This window comes from Podarcis cretensis, assembly GCF_951804945.1.
Source record: "Podarcis cretensis genome assembly, chromosome: 9".
Lineage (NCBI taxonomy): Eukaryota > Metazoa > Chordata > Lepidosauria > Squamata > Lacertidae > Podarcis > Podarcis cretensis.
In genome coordinates, this window is record NC_137178.1 from 57,040,267 (window position 1) to 57,056,260 (window position 15,994).

The 15,994-nt window shown below is 44.2% G+C and overlaps 1 protein-coding gene across 5 annotated transcripts in view; it reads right to left on the bottom strand.

Moving 5' to 3' along the window:
* DLC1 (DLC1 Rho GTPase activating protein) overlaps positions 1–15,773 on the bottom strand; it is a 260,481-nt gene extending 244,708 nt beyond the window's left edge. For 2 of the 5 annotated variants that reach the window (XM_079989599.1, XM_079989598.1), the window contains exon 1: positions 15,528–15,772. The gene's annotated coding sequence lies outside the window, so the exon portion shown is untranslated. Of the gene's footprint in view, positions 1–14,482; positions 14,635–14,654; positions 15,016–15,527 lie in introns of those variants that run through there. The other 3 variants (XM_079989595.1, XM_079989597.1, XM_079989596.1) reach the window with 3 other exon arrangements.
* Positions 15,774–15,994: the final 221 nt, after the last annotated feature.

Sequence of the window (15,994 nt, forward strand, 5' to 3'; positions counted from 1 at the left end):
GAAGAGCCTCACGGAAAGGATTAATTTCGTCTTGCGAGGCACCACTGTAATTATCTGAGGTCCTTCTTAATGTGGCTCATCCACAAGAGGGTGACAGCACAAGAATGGGCCTTTTCTGCAACGGCTCCCCATTTGTGGAATGCTCTTCCCAGGAAGGTTCACCGGGCACCTTCACTATACATGTTTAGGCGCCAGGCAACAACATTCCTCTTCAGCCAGGCCTTTGGCTAATTTATATTTTATGGCCTTTTAAATGTGGTTGAGGGAGGGAGGTTACTGTTTTGTTTCAACTATTCATTTTGTGCTTCTGTCCTTTTTTATCTTGTGAACCATTTTCAGATCTTCAGATGAAGGGCGGTATATAAATTTAATAAATGATGATGATGATGATGATAATTCAGAACCCATTATACCATACATTTTACAGCACATTGGTAGTTAATGTGTGTTAGAATAATTCTCCTTATCATTTGATAGGACGATACTGTTGACTAAGGGTGGATCCACACACAGGGGAAAAAACGCTATAAATAAGTTAGAAATTAAATTGTTGTAACAAAAAGGGGGGGGGGGAACCACTATGGAAAACCACAAAGAAATTTTATGTTGTTCTCCGGCACCAACTGGTGTTGCATGTTTATTATGAATTCAAAATGCTGGGTTTCTTTTTTACTTATGTAGCTGAGTCCCAAGTTACTCCAGGACAAGAAAACTCACTCAGGGGTAATTTAATTGTTTGCATGGGCTTGTAGTCTATAGTAATTAAGTGAACCACCCATTGTTTTGTTCTGGTTTCATGTTCCCAGTCACAGCTCTTCTGCTGTACAAAATAAAAGGTGACATACAAATGATCCATTTAATCGCCTGATTTATAGGCAGTTAGTGACTGGCCTTGTTCATCTGCTTAAAGCAGCTGTCTGTGGTAAACATGGATGAATGAAGTGGAGAACAGATAAAATCAGAGGTGAACAAACAAAGAACACAGTAAAAGATTCTGCAATTCTGTCATAGGAAAGCCAGCACATTACAATAATTCATAAATATAAATGGAGGGGGGGGGAATCCCAGCAAGCATTACACAGTCCTCTGGCCTGATTAATGGGCCTTGGGTTGTTCCAGCAATTTTTCTGCAGGTCTTTGTGTTTCCGAGTGTCCCTGAGTTTGGAAGTCCCAGCACACTTGAATAATGATATCTTCAGCATGGAGGTGTCCTCTAGTAAGACGGGAGAAACCATTGCTGACTCTGTGGCCCAATTCATAGGCTATCCAAATAGCACGCATGCTGTTGGAAACTTGAATTGAATAGGGGAAGATAAGGCTCGTCAACCAGGGAAGGTAGCACATCTAGGAGAAGAAAAACTCTGGTCCTAAACCTCTTCTGCCTTGCAGGATATCTTTGGGAGAAGAAAAGGCTAAGGGGTAAACCTGGGGTCAGCAAACTTTTTCGGCAGGGGGCCAGTCCACTGTCCCTCAGACCTTGTGGGGGCCAGATTATATTTTTTTGGGAAATAACCCAGAGATGCATTTTAAATAAAAGGACACATTCTACTCATGTAAAAACATGCTGATTCCTGGACCATCCACGGGCCGGATTTAGAAGGCGATTGGGCCGGATCCAGCACTCTGGCCTTAGTTTGCCTACCCATGAGGTAAACCCTACACAAATCCAGAGTGTAGTCTCTAAGGCTGTTGGATGGCACCTCGTATGCCTCCTTCCAGCAACTCCTGAAGCGAAGCTTGCGCCAAACATATTGCTCAGCTGCCCTTTGGACCATATAAGTGAGGCTGAGGGAGGGGGGGGGTCTTGCTGACTGGGCAGCTCAGGGCCTCCATACAAATTGCCCAGGCTTGCGCCCCAGGGAGGTCACTTCAGTTTGACATTTCCCTTGGAGGTGCACTCCATTGTCTCTCAAGACAGGATGGATGCCAACAGCTTGTTGGAAACTTGATTTGTGCGAGTGTGTTTGCAATTACTCACATGTCAAGTGACACATGCCCCATTCGAGACAATATGAATCATGCCAAAGTAGCAAAATACATCCTAATCAGGGACCTCCCTAGCATGATTGACATCATCTGGAACGGCATGTGCCCATAGATGTACATATAAAGAGGTGTCTGTCTGCTTTGGGTTCATGATGGCAACCACATCACAAATGTCGCATGCAAAGGATGTCTGCCAGTGATTGCTTATGGTTTGCGTGCCACCTTCTCATCTGCCTATCTTTCCAATGAGCCTCGTGTGATACGATGATCTGTGCCAGGCTTCTGAGTCATTAGAAGAGGCTGCTGTGCAGACTTATTATGGAATTTATGACAACGCTATCATTCAGGATCATGTAAGCATAGGAAACAAACAACACAATGTTGCAAAAAAAAAAAAATTGAGAAGCTGACCGAGTTATGATATTTTATCATAATAAATCATACATAACAATGAAATGCTTCAAACCCCTTTGGAGCAGGGGTAGTTCACATGATGCTCTCCTAGTTTTCTGCAAGGTGGTGTTTTGTCCTGGATTTTAGGCAAGTCATATTGCATATTTGTAAAAATAAATAAATCAGATTTTCCTAAAAGAAGCTCAACAACTGGGTTGGTTTTCTTAAGAAAAGCTCAAATTTCCATTTCGCTTCATCTCCTTATGCAAATTGTTATCTTTCCCCTGCCTCTCCTTATTTGCAATATGTTAAAGTACTACTATATGGGATGCGGGGGGCGCTGTGGTCTAAACCACAGAGTCTAGGGCTTGCCAATCAGAAGGTCGGCGGTTCGAATCCCCGCGATGGGGTGAGCTCCCGCTGCTCGGTCCCTGCTCCTGCCAACCTAGCAGTTCGAAAGCAGGTCAAAGTGCAAGTAGATAAATATGTATCGCTCCGGCGGGAAAGTAAATGACATTTCCATGTGCTGCACTGGTTCGCCAGAAGCAGCTTAGTCATGCTGGCCACATGACCCGGAAGCTGTACGCCGGCTCCCTCGGCCAGTAAAGCGAGATGAGCACCGCAACCCCAGAGTCGGTCACAACTGAACCTAATGATCAGGGGTCACTTTTACCTTTCCCTTTAAAGTACTACTGGCTTCCCTTACAGGGTTATTGTAATGGTTAATGGAATTATATATGTGCATCACTTTGAAAACTCTGAGAGAGAAGAGTACATATATGTGTAATATATCTATGTGCAGCCATGTATGTTAAAGTGTACGTGTAAAATGAGTGCATGTGGAAAAACAGATTCTATATGCCAAGATTATATCTATTTCTTCATGGCCCGTTAGGTGAAAGGAAATAAAATGATGCCTTTTCAATATATACACCATCAGAGGGGGACCTCCTTATTAAATAACAGCAACGACAATAAAGGAAATTTCTGGGTTGTAACATATTACAGGTTCAAGGAACAGCCACTTCTCCTTTTCACTCCCTACATAGGAACTGTCAGCACTTAGCATGGATCTGCTTATTGATTTCAGCAATAAAGAAGATTAACTACCGAGTTTGTTCTGGGTCATTTCAGTCTACCGAGGGAAGCTCCGATTGCACACCCAGACCACAAGGCTGTCCTGACAAATCACATGCCTGAAGGTATAAAAGGAGGCAGCCTGAAAGAATTGCAGAATTATAGCTGTGCAACTGAACCTCCATAAATTACGCCTTGACAAAGTGACTTTCACAATGGAGCGTCTGCATGCTCAGAGGCCTTTAACCTCCCTTTTAAGTCCAGCCTGCTCCTATTTCACAACCATATTTTCCACGTCTACAAAGCTGAAGAAGAGGACTCTGCATGCGCAAGGGTTAACAGAATTCACTGCTGGCTGCATGAGGATGAGGATGGTGAAACAAAACCTTCTCTCAAGGAAAGATGTAGCCAAAAAGGAGAAAAGAAAAAAGGACCTGATAAATAGGGAATGAGCAAAACTCACTTTTGCTATGCATGGCATAAGCACGAAGAAATAACAGGGGAACCTGCTGAAATCTGCAGCTCTTGACAATACATAATCATTTCATTTGTATGCAGTCTTCCATAGCAAAGCTATGCTCAAGGTGGCTTACAATATGAAAAGTAATAACTGCATAATTACAAACAAAGCAAAATTAGTCAAACAGCCATGACCCTGCCTCCAATAGGTTTATGACATGTTTTGACATCATTACGTTATGCATCTCCTCAACTCCATTTCACAGCTAGCAAGGTGGTGTTGCTGGGTAAATTCACATGGTAATGGCATTAAGACATGAGGTAAGTCATGTTATGGAAAGGGAGGGGGAATTTGAATCAAGGCTGCCAGTACGTGAAGCTCTGCTTTGTCCTGTATAATTTGGTATGGAAAAAAGCACCAGTGCCAGCCATATCTCAGGGGCAAGGGCATTCCCCAAATGGGGTACCACAACATAATACCTTCTGCATAAAATATAAATCCTGGAAGTGAGACATTGAGAAGAGCCTCCTTGGCAGATCAGGCAAGACAATATAGGGATAATAATAGTAATAATAATAATAATAATAATAATAATAATAATAATAATATTTATTTATACCCAGCCACTCTTGGCGGCTTCCAGCAAAGCATTAAAATACAGTGGTCAGTTAAACATTAAAAGCTTCCCTAAAGAGGGCTGCCTTCAGATGTCTTCTAAAAGTCTGGTGGTAGTTCTTCTCTTTGACATCTGGTGGGAAGGCGTTTCACAGGGCGGGTGCTTCAGGTATTTAGGACCCATGGTCATTCAAGGCTTTAAAAATAACCATCAGCGCCATAAATTTAGGGAAGCGTGCTGGGTGCCAATGCAACTCCTTTCCATTCAGTGATATGGCTCTCATTGGCTGATCTGCTTTATAACCTGGCTGCTGCATTTTGCACTATCTGCAGCTTCCAAGTCACTTCCAAGGGAAATTGTCACATTGTGCAAGTGGTGTTATATCTTGTTTGGCCCAGGGCTCAAACACTTGCTAACTCATGAAGCTCACTGGGTGATCTGGAGGCAACTCTTGGCATTTCAGTCTACTCTGTAGCGCATGATTTGGGTACGGATTAAATCAGAAACTGCAGGTGTACTGCTAAATAAACCTTATCTACACTGGTAATTTAATAGCAAATTTAACACCTACCAGGCAAAGAGAGTTACTGTCTAAAATACTGCTGTTGTTTTCTTTCTCTTCTGTAAACTGAGTTTTATGCTTCCAAGGAGATGGCTACATTCAAACATTGACCAGCTGCTGGACCCTTGCTAAATGCTGAAAAAAATAATTACGGTTAAATAGTTTCACACCCAAAGTGTCCATCAAGAGAAATTCAGCCCACTGCATAAACAAGCCAGTCCGCCAGACAACAGTAGCATGGTTCATTTTATTACATGCAGACAGAAAATATAAGGTAAGACAGGATAAACAATTCCCTAGAGGCTGACAGTGTGCCGGTGTCAAGTTTAAGGAGAATTTCTGGAAGCTATAGTTCTGAAGTGACGTGCCGCACAGTCTTCGACATTCATGCACGCCCATGTGGTCAAAGGTCAAGAACAGGAGAGTGGCGAATGTGTTATTTCCATCTCGATTAAATACATATATTTATATATACGTGGGCAACAGAGCTCTGTTTTCATTTTTGGATGTAGAGCTTCTATGGCAATGCATTTATTTGACATTGCAATAGCTCATGTTTCTAACTGGGTAGCCGATAGAAAGATAAAACTGGAGAGTCGTATTTCATTTTAAAATAATGAAAACAGGATAGATTAAAGTGTTTCCCAACCTTGTGCCTCCAGCTGTTTTTGGACTACAATTCCCATCATCCCTTGCCACTGGTCTTGCTAGTCAGGGATGATGGGAGTTGTAGTTCAAAAACAGCTGGAGGCACAAGGTTGGGAAACACTGGATTAAGGGGTCGAGCCTATGTTTCCCAGCAGGGCAGCTGAGGGACCATAGGCTGCAAAGGAATTGCTGCTCAAATGGTGGAGAGGGAGATGGGATCACATGTCTACTGCTGGAGTCTTCCCAGTGGGGTAGTGGAAAGCTCCCCTCCTATCACTGCCCTGTTGGTGGTGGGAGGCATATCAGGGAGCCTGTTTACCTGCAGCATCCAGATTCCCTGCATTATCCTGAGACACACCAAAACGGCCCCCAGAACAGCACTAGCTTTTGAGATGGTGCAGTTTGCTTCAACTCTGTGGGCTAAAAGCAGAGAGGAGCCAGGGACAAACATGCAACCCCACGCCAACATGTGCTTGGAATCTTGTTCATTATTCCAGGTGTCATAAGAGAGCTGCAGAGATAGTGCAGGATAGTGTGAACCCCGGAAATGATCTCTTTCAGCTTCTGCCTTCTGGAAGAAGGTACAGGGTTATAAAGACTTGGACTAGCCGCCTGAGAAACAGTTTCTATCCAAATGCAATTTTTGGTTTTAAAAGCAGTGTAAGGTAGTCACTATGGGAGTAAAGGTAAAGGGACCCCTGACCATTAGGTCCAGTCGTGTCTGACTCTGGGGTTGCGGTGCTCATCTCACTTTATTGGCCGAGGGAGCCGGCGTACAGCTTCCGGGTCATGTGGCCAGCATGACAAAGCCGCTTCTGGCACACGGAAACGACGTTTACCTTCCCGTCGGAGCGGTACCTATTTATCAACTTGCACTTTTGACATGCTTGCGAAATGCTAGGTTGGCAGGAGCAGGGACTGAGCAATGGGAGCTCACCCTGTCATGGGGATTTGAACCGCTGACCTTCTGATTGGCAAGTCCTAGGCTCTGTGGTTTAACCCACAGTGCCACCCACATCCCTTCTATGGGACATATGGTCTATTGGAGTATATTGTATTTAATTATGGGGTATCAGAGTTTTTAGGGGGTTAACCAGGCTGGGATAGCTGGGATAGCAGGCTTGTTGGTTTTTGAATGTCTGATGTAGATTTTTTTCAATTTCGTTGTTCTGTATGGGACAATGACAATAAAGATTATCGTATCATATCGGAAGTGTGTTCATTATTGGAGACACACTTAGAATCTCCTTTCTGAAACTCCTTCTTTGATGGAGATAGTGCACACAGGGGTGTTGTGGGTGGGTGAGGCTTGAAAGAGTGCCCCTGCCTCATCTCCACTTCTCCCCCCCCCTCACATTCATACTAATACCTGCCTAGAGTTTGGATCATCAAACTCTCTGTGTGCCTGTTTATGTGGGCCCCTCCATACAAACTGTTTATGGAGCACTCACCCTGATTTGCTTGTACAATGCTGACACCAAAACTAGATTTTATATCTGGTCTACTGAGCATTCATTCTGATTGGTTTGGGGGGTGGTCATATGACAATGAGCAGCCTTCATCCCGATTTGCTTGCAAGGTGTTTAAACACTGCTTCCCATTAGCCCATAGTTGTGCACAGCATGTTTCATTAGGGTGTGCACCCAGGGAATTAAATTAAATGACAACAACTTTCTCGCTATGCAGCCCAACAAAGAGAGTCAGTGCAAGGCAGGAGAAAAGCAGACTAAGAGGTACCTATGTGCACACACATACACACAAAGGGGGAGGGGATAAAAATAAGGGGTGGAGCCAGAGACACACACCCCAAGAGACCCCAGCCAATCAGCTCATCCCATACACATCCTTCCCCTGGTTGCTACCTACGCTTTATAGCTTCTGAGTCATCTCTGAGGCAAGACCCCAGGCTGACTCTGCACCTCTTCCTCAGCAAAGGCAGAGACTGAGAGAAACACACACACACACACACACACACACACACACACACCACACACTGTGTGGATGCATCTGGAGAACAAGCTCCCCACTGCTGCTGGCATTGCGATTCCTGCCACACACAAAAAACACAGCCACCTTTGGAGTGGGAGTCCTCTCAGTTGCCAGTGTAAAAACATTTATGGAGCCTGCAGCCACTTTTTGTGGGAAAAGCATTCGGGGGTGCCTGGCCCCCCCTCAGCACACCCTATAGGGGAGCAGAGCACTTTAATCCACTTCATCTGTGCAAATCAAAAGTTCTGGTTTGTGATTGAATTGCTCCTGCAAGAAATAGCGATAGTCTGGAAATCCCCTAAATCCATCAACTGTGGTGAATGTTTGTGTTTCCTAGTGTGTGGGAAGAACCACACTACGCATTTAAAGCACACCCAGAGCACATTTAAAGCATGTGACTTCCCCCAAAGAAACCTAGGAACTCACAGAGATACAATTCCCAGTACCCTTAACAAACTAACAAATATATATATATTATTATTTCAGCAGTTTCTATAGGAACTCAGTTAGGACTAAAGCTGACTCTGTAGCTACAAGTTCATTTGAATTTCTATCAAGGTAAAAGCACTTAGAATACTCTGGCCACAACGTATTCCAAAAGAAATACGTGCCCAGTTGCTGAAATCAATTTATTTGCGTGTGCTTCCTAAATCTGTACTTATTCAGGCATATACTTCCTAAACTTGTACAATGTGGTCTTATGATGCACCAAGGAACTGAAACCTTGCTGACAACTGTTGTCATCACCTGTGTTGACTTGACGTTGAAAATGGCTCCACTGGTAGCATGGGGGGGAAAGAACTGCACTACACATCATTACCGAAAACACTATTGACATTTGGTTCTCAAATATTTCTGTTGCATGTATTCCAGACAGGGCAAGAATGTATTCACAGCATTTACACTAACAGCTAAACCTTTTAATAAAACCAATTTGAAGTAACTGATTACTGAAAACAGTTGCCAAAATGGACTTTGCTGCTTCGTGGAGATGAGGCTTAAGCTAACATTTCCAGCAAGGAAGGCCAGAATTCCCCATTTCCATGCAAGTGAAGAAATGCTGATGCCTGGGAACTTTGCGAAACGGAATGCCGCTACGGGAGGACATAGCCGATGGAAAATGTTGTTTGGATGAAATTAGCCCTTTAAGCATTTCTGCTGCATCTACATATACATTACTGCTACTTATACATATTATTTTGTTTTTAAGCAGTTAAATCAATTTTTATTACATGAGGAAGTGACTTTTAAGACTATTAAAAATTATATTATGTGTGTGTGTATTTAGAAAGAAAAAGGTGAGAATGCCAACAGTGAGAATGCCAACAGTTGTCAGCTCAATACATCCTTCTGGACCATCTTGAGGGGCTGGGAGCTGGGGGCACTGCCATACAGTGGTTCTGCTCCTTCCTCCTGGGCCGTGTTCAGAAAGTAGTGGTGGGGGATGAGTGTTCAGACCCCTGGGGTGCCTCAGGGTTCTGTCCTCTCCCCCATGCTTTTCAACATCTACATGCAGCCGCTGGGAGAGATCATCAGGAGGTTTGGGCTGGGTGTTCATCAGTATGCGGATGATACCCAGCTCTACCTCTCTTTTAAATCAGAACCAGTGAAGGCGGTGAAGGTCCTGTGTGAGTGTCTGGAGGCGGTTGGAGGATGGATGGATGGCGGCTAACAGATTGAGGTTGAATCCTGACAAGACAGAAGTACTGTTTTTGGGGGACAGGAGGCGGGCAGGTGTGGAGGATTCCCTGGTCCTGAATGGGGTAACTGTGCCCCTGAAAGACCAGGTGCGCAGCCTGGGAGTCATTTTGGACTCACAGCTGTCCATGGAGGCACAGGTCAAATCTGTGTCCAGGGCAGCTGTTTACCAGCTCCATCTGGTACGTAGGCTGAGACCCTATCTGCCTGTGGACTGTCTCACCAGAGTGGTGCATGCTCTGGTTATCTCCCGCTTGGACTACTGCAATGCGCTCTACGTGGGGCTACCTTTGAAGGTGACTCGGAAACTACAACTAATCCAGAATGTGGCAGCTAGACTGGTGACTGGGGGTGGCCGCCGAGACCATATAACACCGGTCTTGAAAGACCTACATTGGCTCCCAGTACGTTTCCAAGCACAATTCAAAGTGTTGGTGCTGACCTTTAAAGCCCTAAACGGCCTCGGTCCAGTATACCTGAAGGAGCATCTCCACCCCCATCGTTCTGCCCGGAAGCTGAGGTCCAGCGCCGAGGGCCTTCTGGCGGTTCCCTCATTGCGAGAAGCAAAGCTACAGGGAACCAGGCAGAGGGCCTTCTCGGTAGTGCCATTTATGACATAGGTAAGTGCTATTGTGAGAGAGCAGGACCTTTTCCATGATCACACTCTTTTCTTGTAAAGAACTACATGAGCGCTTATCCATTAGAAAGTAAAATAAAAATAAGAACCCAAAGTTAAAAGCATTTGATATGGCAGGGTCTTGACCACAGCCATGCAAATGCATGGGATAGTTGCAGATGGAGGTGAGAACCTCAATTAACCAACAATCTCCAAATGCAGTGTGTGTGTGTATCCTAAGCAGTTATCATTGAACTGGAGGAGGGATGAAGTTGGCATCCCCTGTAATCACAGGGGGTGAACTATTTCCTCGCAACGAAGACTCACATCAACATATGAGACTGCTTTAAATTGAGAAGCTTTGGCCCACTTAACCTAATAAGATTAACTGGAGTGACTCTCCAAAGTATTAACCTTTCCAGCTTTACTATCTGAGATTCTTTTCACTGCTTCAGGCAAAGGATAGAATCAGCCCCTTGATCAATTGTCCTGAACCCATGGCTACCTGGTGGTAAGTCAGTATTTCAAGTCCCCAGTCCAGGGTCAATCAACATGTCCAAAGTCCAAAACCAAAGCACAGTCCCAAAGAGATCTGGAGTAACCAAGCTCATGTCCATCAACAGGGGCAAGTTGAGCAGACATAGCATCTCATCTCTGCTGTCCTTTTGTATTTTGCATCTGAACTTGATGAGGCATGTGACCCTCACCTGTTCCAAGCCTACTCCAGCTAAGCAGGCATGGCCAAACTTGGCCCTCCAACTGTTTTCCCACCATCCCTGACTACTCACACTGTTAACTAGGTTTGATGGAAGTTGTAGTCCAAAAACAGCTGGAGGGCCAAGTTTGGCCATGCCTGATCTAAGGAACCACACCCCTCTTCTCAGAGCTAGTGAGCCCCACCTGGCCAGCTAGGGAGCTGGGCTATGGGCCCTTGCCTGCCTCAGCCTCCTGGAGCAACCCTCCCACTGCATCATGTTTGTGGGGACAGAGGCCTCTCTGGCTCTGGTGATGGGTCCTGCTTCTCTGGTTCCTGTGCACTGACCATCATCCCCTCTGTCACCCTGTGAGTACTTCCTACACCAACCTCTCCTTCCCCAACCCCAGCTTGCTTTGGTGTGTCCCAGTCCTGCCTAAACCCCTCACCAGGATCCTCTTCCTCCTCCTCTTCCTTCCAGTTGTCCTTCCAGTTCATGACATCACTGCAGGACATCCAGAGTTAGAGCACACACAAACTGATGGCTTTCTAGCACCTCCTTGAAGATCTCCAATGAGGGGAGCCCACCAGGCTTCTAGCCAATGGGTTCCAGTATTCAACTGCTCTTCTCATTAAGAGGTCTCACCTCATGTTCATCTGAAATCTGCCATCCTGTATCTTAAGCCCTGCTCTCGAGGCTCACAGAGAAACAAGTCCTTGCTCTTTTCTGTGCAGCAGCCTGTCAAGTACTTGAAGAGTGCTATCAGGTCTCTCATCAATCTTCTCTTCCCCAGGTTTAACATATCCCATCCCTTCAATCTTTTCTCATAGGACATATATCCCATATGGCTGAAGAAGGATATAGACAAAGATTCAGAGGTTGGCAGAGCAGATGATGGTTGACCATCTTCTCTGCTAACTTCTGAATCAGTTTGTCTATACCTATCTTCTATGTAGAACTAGAACTTTAGTACGAAACAAAATAAAAAAAAAATTCCTACCAGTAGCACCTTAGAGACCAACTAAGTTTATTATTGGTATGAGCTTTTGTGTGCATGCACACTTCTTCAGATACACTGAAACAGAAGTCACCAGACCCGTAGGTTTACCACACCTATCAGTCAATCACCCATTCCCACCACCCTTCTGAGTAATACCCCTCCTCACCTTCTCACTATATATAAGGGTCTTATTTTTTGTTTTGTTTTGACTACAGCAGTTCAACACGGCTACCTACCTGTAACTAGAACTTTAGTACTTGAGTCAACTAAATAGTTGTGCTAGTGGAAGCCAGTGCAGAGTTCCAGTGGTACCCTGCTCTTCCACCACATGCCCCTGCCCCTCAACTGGCTTGGGATGCATGTATAAGATCCTCCAGAACAGCACATAGGGGAGTAGAGGGGAGATTGTTCTATCAGGCAAACAGGATCTATTTCCATGACACTGAATTCAACCCACAGACTGAACCAACCGTTTTTACACATTCTACAGAGAAAGCTCCCACGATTCAGGCCTGTGTCGAGATAATGCCAAAATAATTCAGATTTGGCCTCAAGGAAATCCAAATTGCACATTCAAAATAAATTACACAAGCTAAGTACATTGGCATGCCTCCACTGGTTACAATTTACAATTATGATTTATTTGGCTTACAATACGAAAGATGTCTGAAACATACTAGCAGAATAGCAGAATACATGAAGGGAATGGAGAAAGGAAAAGATGTGGAGAATAGGTACAGGTGGACACACACAAAAAGAACAGCAGTCATCGCAGTTCAGCAGAATGGTAGTTTTATGCAACTGAAGATTCACCAGTTCTGTCCCAAAAGTTCACAATTCCATTGTGCAAAACTGTAATGTATCCTTAAGAGTACAGCAAACTCATGCAAGCGTGAATGCACTTGTTCCTCAATGAGTCCTAAATCCTAAACCCTAAACTGTCTTGGTCAACTAGGATTTGGACTAGGAACCTTCTGGCTTGCATGCAGATGGTTTTTGTGGTGTTCAGTGCAAGGCTGCAGATAGAAGGACATAGAAAGCACCATTCAGATCAACACGGAAGTGAATGAGGAAGTTGCTGCCCATGCCAACCTCTGTGCTCATTGGATTATCTGAGTCCCACACAACTTGTAACCGACTCAGGGTGCCATCCTAGGCAAGTGGCAGAAGCATATCCCACAACAACTAACATGCAGCAGAGTTTGACTCAGTGAGTCACATTGCTTAGCCCTGGACTATCCCAGGCATAGGATCACAGGGAACTGCCTTACAGCAAGTCAGACCATTGGTTCATCTAGCTCATCATTGTCTTCACAATGTTCTATGATGCTGGAGCTATACACTGCTTAATAACAAGAACACTTGATAGGCTGGAGAAAAGTAACAGAGCTCAGGGTCACAGAAGGAAGAGAAAAGCGATGATCCCACCTACCCACTTTGGATCTGGCCCTGGTCCACATTGGCGTTAGCCCCACCCAGTGCTTGCAACCCCTCCCCGCAATATTTCCTCTGATGCGATGCAGTATTGACAGAAAAAAATTGTTCTTTACTTGGTTCATGCAGTGGTCTAATAGCTGTCCACTAGCAATACAGTGGTACCTCGGGTTACATACGCTTCAGGTTACATACGCTTCAGGTTACAGACTCCGCTAACCCAGAAATAGTGCTTCAGGTTAAGAACTTTGTTTCAGGATAAGAACAGAAATCGTGCTCCGGTGGCACAGCAGCAGCAGGAGGCCCCATTAGCTAAAGTGGTGCTTCAGGTTAAGAACAGTTTCAGGTTAAGAACGGACCTCCGGAATGAATTAAGTACTTAACTTGAGGTACCACTGTACTGTGTTACCATGTAATCCCATGTGTATCTTCCCAGAGTTCAATGGGGCTTACTCCTAGATAAGTATGTGTCAGACTGCAGCCTTAATGTGCAGGGAGTAATACATTTTCTGCCCTTATTAAGCAAACAGGGGCATGGGATATGAGGGGCATTATTACCCAGACCTTTCATCTGCCTTTAAACGCCAGTGTTATGGTCTGAAGCTTCTCCCAGCAATTCAGCTAATGCTATATGATATACTAACACTTTATCAATCCAGTATACATCATTGATTAGGAGTCTTATGTGTATTTCCCATGTGGCTCCAGTTTATATATGCTGTGCGATATTGTTTTTGTAGTGGTTTCACATAAAAAGTTGATATGGTGCAACTTTCTGCCCTTTGAAAGAATTCACACGATGTCCTGAATCAAAACTTTAAGCTGCATTAGAGGCAAGATTATCTCTATGACAATTGTTCCTTCCCTTAAAACGACTGGGATAGACGATCACAAAACATTTTCTTATTTCTAGTTAGTATGCCTCTGACAATTGATACATTTGGTAACTTCATGCCCAGCCATTCTCATTTCGAGTATCCCTATATCACAAAATTCTCTGGGACCAAGCCCAAGAGAGATACAGCTGATATAAACCAGCGTATTCACCTAAGGGAGATGTGGTTTTCAGCTGGGTGCTGATTTTTGCCCATTGATCACGAATTAATGAGAAGATTTAGGCACATTTCTTGATTTTGTAGCCTTTGCAAAACACACAAGTCAATCCCTTCCAAGCGTCATTCGTATAAACAGATACTTCAGCATATTGTTTGCATCTTTACAAAGGAAACCTTAGAAAGCAAAGTTTTGCTTCGGAGCTTGCATACAGAATAGTTAAAAGACACAGCCGGCATGCAATCATCCACTTACTGCGACTTTTTCCATCCCAGTTACACTGTTCGAATCTTCAGTGCAGAAAGCTTCACTACTGAGCAGTGGCATTTTGTTTAACCGGTTCCAGAAAATGTCTGTATATCTCAAATAAGCTTTATTCCCCCCCCCCCAAAAAAAAAGAATTTAAAAAGAAGCCTTCCAGGTTTACCTCACAGAGATGGCAAGAAGGTAGAAGTAGCCAGAATTACTTCTCTAAATACTTTGCCTGTGTATACAGAAAGAGAGGGAAGGGGTGGGAACCCAAAATCCGACTCAACCTCCACTAAGCATAAAGTTCAGATTTCATTGCTGAGATCATTGCTCTATTCTCAGCACTTTTGCTCTATATGTGTGATTCTGACCGAAACACGTTCTGCAGCTGGAGGGAGCCTTGTCTAAGTGGAATTCTACCAAGCTTTCCCTAGTTACTTCTGTCTACTAAATGCAGACTGATGTTTTGTGAGACGGGGGCCTCACAGAACCAGGCCCAGATTGCTTGAAAAGTATTTCCTGCTGTTGAGTAGTAGGCATGTGAAACAGAGAGAGACAGAGAGAGAGAGAGAAGAAAATCCCGAAACAGTGCACAATAAAACTCTGATTTGAGATAGGACCCTGTTCCCTAATTTGTGGCAATTCTCACATTAATGCACACATTCATATGAATTTCATTGGCTCCACCCCCACCCCCACCATGTCAAACGCTAGCACAACTCTGAAAGCATTTCAGATTTTTGTTTTACTCTCTTGAGCAACAAACAAGCAAATGGCTAGGAAAGTTGGCTTCAGCTAATATACTGCAACTCTTCCAAGGCAGTTTTTCTTTAGAGTATCAAGCAAGTAATCACCAGCACAAGAACGAGGCACGAGGAGGAAAGGGCAAGAAAGATGTAAGATGCAGGGAGAGTAAAATATGCGAATAAAAGGTAAAGGCAAAGTTTTGCCAGTGAGCATTTTAACCAATGAGAGGTATGAGAACAGAGAGCCATTTGCATATAAAGGCAACAGTGTGCATAGGGAGAGAGAGATAAACACAAGACATTACCTCTACGGAGAATTCTCCAGAGTGTGTCAGAGATTCAGGGCTGTGAAAGCATGAGGACAGACTCCATCTTGATCATATTAGAACTCAGCTGACATAAAACACTTGTAACTATGCTTTCCCTGTTTGACAGGGTGCCTGAATCATATCGCTGGAGCAGCCCACAGAATCTACATCCTCTATTCTGTACAGATTTGGTGAAGCTATCTGCTGTTTATCTTTTCTGCTTTCTTCTGCCTCCTCTGAATGATTTCCTCCCAGTTGCTCCAGCCTGGGAACTTGGACAGCCATTTGGTTTTGATTAAAACCAGACAGACAGCTCTGTAAAAATTTGAGAGTAAGCTAATGGAAAGCACTGGCATGGCTTTAATTAGAGTATCAATTAATAATAAATGTTAACTATTCACATAACAAATGCTACCAGAGCTCTTGAGGTAATTTCTAAGGAGCATAATAACTTATGTTATTTT